The sequence below is a fragment of the Halyomorpha halys genome, unplaced genomic scaffold (assembly GCF_000696795.3).
Source record: "Halyomorpha halys isolate HHAL.00 unplaced genomic scaffold, Hhal_1.1 Scaffold1358.1, whole genome shotgun sequence".
NCBI classification, from domain to species: domain Eukaryota; kingdom Metazoa; phylum Arthropoda; class Insecta; order Hemiptera; family Pentatomidae; genus Halyomorpha; species Halyomorpha halys.
Window position 1 is genome coordinate 79,063 of NW_027109635.1, and position 3,741 is coordinate 82,803.

Below are 3,741 nucleotides of genomic sequence, written 5' to 3' on the forward strand. Positions count from 1 at the left end.
ATATAGACCAATTGCTGTCGTTTCATTGCGAAATCATAATAAACAATTTATTTTGAGTTGTGACGGTCTTCTTCAAATCGACAATATGTTTCTGGGAACAAAAAAAGAAGAAAGTGAAGACTCTCGTAGTAAAATGAAACAAATGAATGTATTTTTTTTAATGGCCATTGAAAGTCTTTTTATATTTAAAAATAATTACTAATTTTTTTTAAACCTTTAAGAACTTAATCTACTTTGTAGACGTAAATCAACACGTCTTATAAGTTGTCAGAATTGTTATATTTTGTTGGTTGCAAGTGCCAACGCGATCGGCGTATTCCCGATTTAGACTCCATTAGTCTAGACATCTGACAACTTTTTGTTCAAATATTCAAATTTACAAAATAAAAAAACAAAAATATCCACTTCACTTCTAACTAATAAAATAAATTATATTTCAAAGAATTATGGTGTAGACCGAAACTTATATAGGAGGATTACATAAAGGCTGATTTAGTAGATTTAGGTTTGGAAGAGTGTCACTGGATAGATGTGTGTAGAGAACGATTAGTTGTTTCGGCATCGCACCTCCGGGTTCGGTAAACATTTATTTTTATTATTATTATTTCTAATATAAGAGTAAATATAAGTAGAAAATGACAATATAACAGATATTTCCTAACAGATTAACCCTCCTCCCCAATAGAAATCGACTGACTACATGTTCATTGGTATCGATAGCAATGAGAAGAGCTGACCAACCAATAGCTGCCGACTTAAGCAAAACACTTTGTCTTCGCAACTGTTTAATTAAAGACAGCCAGCGGTGGATCGGGAGGGAATATTAGCATGCGTTGAAACAGGAGACACGACACGACAAGAAGAGACGAGGCAATCTAATCTTCCCGGAGGAGATTTCATTCTATTCTCTTCTATGGCCATCTCTCACTCTCTTCCATGTATCCCTGATTAAATTCAATTCCTTTTACAGCAGACTTTCTCCTTATGTTCGCCATCTCAAGGGTTTTAGGACCTCAACCTTTGACTTTTGTTCGTAATATCCAAAGCAATATGGCTTTCTTAGAGCGTTGTTTTATTTTGAAAAATCTTTAATCATTTAGGATTGAAAATTATTAAGAATAATTACTTTTTTTATTTTCAGAACCCTTTAATTTAGTTTAAAGATCTGGATCAGTATTTATTTATTTTGTTTACTTCCTAATTCCCAAATTCTATGTATACTGTAGTCGATCGGGATGCCAGGATAATCGCTTAAGGCAATTATTCAAAACATATTTATATTAATTAATTAGGAGTCCTGCAAAACTATCATTAATATTAAATTCCTTTCCAAAGGCTTTTTTTGTTTACTAGTCTACCAATTATATATTTTTATATTTCTAAAATATTGTTACCATAAATAATATAAAATATAAGGGGTAGTATTGGGTAATATAAAAGTATATAACCTACATAAAGGAAAGTAGTTATTTACATTTGATTTATAAAATTATAGTATATGATTACATGTATATGAAATAAAATGATTCATATAAATGGTTGGCCATAAAATATTGTTTACATTATAACTTATTACCTAATATATCTAAATAGTTGCTGAGTTGGGTGATGCATTTCGTGAGTGTTGATGTCTTAGCCATCGGTGTCGTCTTGGTCTAAGGGATGGCGTTCCAGGTCTGATTCGCCCTTCTTAGGACTTCTTGTCGAAGTGCATCCTTTTACTCTTCGGCCTGCCTCCTTCTTCTGTAACCTGTCTTCTGTGTTATGTTGAACAGTTTCCCTCTCCTTCGTAGAGGCTTACCTTTTCTGAATTTCTCATTGGCTATCATTACCCACGCCCAAGAAAAATACATTACAAAGGGCTACAAGTGTTTGGTCCAGATTTTGTTTACAAGCTAAAATTGACAAGCCTACAGCCAGCAGGCGATACCTGTTTTAATAGATTTACTGGGAAAGATCCCTTCCATGGTTATAATGTACCTATTAAGTGACAAGGACTTTTATATTATCAATAATAGTTAATACATCGATACATATCATAAAGTAAAGGAAGGTTTTTATTCATATAATAAATAAAAAATATATATACTGTAGAAAGATGTTTAATACATGATGGAAGAATATAGTTTACCGTATGAAGTAGATTGTTGGAAGATAGTTCAGGTGGTGGTCAATAAAGGTACCAAACTAGTAGAAGAAAACAGTTTATAATTAACCAACCTTCTTTCTTCTTTTTAGATCGTAGAAACCAAACACTAACTCTATACCACATTCATAACTATTTTTAATGTGTATTCTCCTACAATTTATTAGTCTAGATCAGTATTTAGAACTTTTATATCACCTAGTTATATTTATTATGGTAGTAACTTGTTTCCAGTCTGCCTACATGTATACTTTCTTATATTGTTATTATTATTTACTTTTTATATACTTTATAAACATAACAATTGTTTAGAAATATTTTGTATTTTAATGTTTGTATCTTGTTTTTTCATTAGCCCTGCAAAGTGGAACGAAACGTTGGTCAGCAATAGTTTTCTTTTACTATTTTGATACCTTTATTGACAGCCACCCGGACTGTCTTCCAACAATATAATGTAAGAAGTTTTAGGCTTTAAAATGGGACTAGTATCAGTTTCATCATATTCCGCCTACTACTGTATTTCTTTTTTTTCTTTTTTCTGCCAAGATTCTTATTGGAGTCCTATACTGCCTAACCATGGTTGGGGGTCAAAGTTTTTCATTTTGTAGGACCGCCACTCAATGAAAAAAGTCAACGCCCCAGGCCGGATTCGAACCGGCACCGCCAATAGAACTCAAATTGGTATGACTGCATCTTACCACTGAGCTACGGGCGGTCCATAAACGTTTTCAAATAGCAATAATCGCACCTCAGTAGACCTTCATTGGTTACGATATTGTCTCAGCGCAAGGTTAAAAATGTAAATTTTATTCTCGAAGAAAAAATTTATTAAATCTAAAAAAAAATATACACAATTTATTCACTCGAATCCAATCCTTACAGTTCAAAATCCTTCGTAAAATCCTTAATGCTCCTTACTTTGTCACAAATCAAATCATCCATCAGGACCTCAATGTTCCATATGTTGCCGATTTGACCAGAACCAGATCCAATCCTTCCATAATAAACTTCCCAACCACCCAAACCAACTCGTTTCTCCTTCACTACCTAATAATCTTCCTAGGCGTCTGAAAAGAAGATGGCCTCGTGATCTTCTCCTTTAGAAATGTTTTTGGAGTTCTATCCATGGGTAGATTCACCACATGTTTTTATCATGTCATAATATCACTTACAGCAAATTTACTTGATGTGTATATACGTATACAGTTGTAAATATCAATAAATAAATTATTAAAAAAAACAATTTATTCAACCATAAAATGTCGATAACTATTTACCTACCAATCAATCGCAATGAAGCTATAGTGAGACTGTTCAGGGTGCCGATAAAGAAAGGTACAAAATAGCACCTCAGTAGAGCTCCATTGGTTACGATATTGGCTCTACGCAAGGTTAAAATATAAATTTTATTCTTAAAGAAAAATATTATTAAATATAAAAAAATACATCATTTATTCAACCATGAAATGTCGATAGCTATTTACCTACTAACCAATCGTTCGTCGAACAGTCTCGTTCAGGGTTCCCATAAAGAAAGGTACAAAATAGCAGACAAGCTATTTATTTTATTGAGGAAAAAAAAAGGACAACTCAGG

General features: G+C 32.6%; 1 non-coding gene across 1 annotated transcript; it reads right to left on the reverse strand.

Moving 5' to 3' along the window:
* Positions 1 to 2,805: 2,805 nt before the first annotated feature.
* Positions 2,806 to 2,939, reverse strand: LOC112211763 (U4 spliceosomal RNA). The gene has a single exon (XR_002945712.1). It is a non-coding gene; the product is annotated as a U4 spliceosomal RNA (small nuclear RNA).
* Between the last annotated feature and the right edge of the window lie 802 nt (positions 2,940 to 3,741).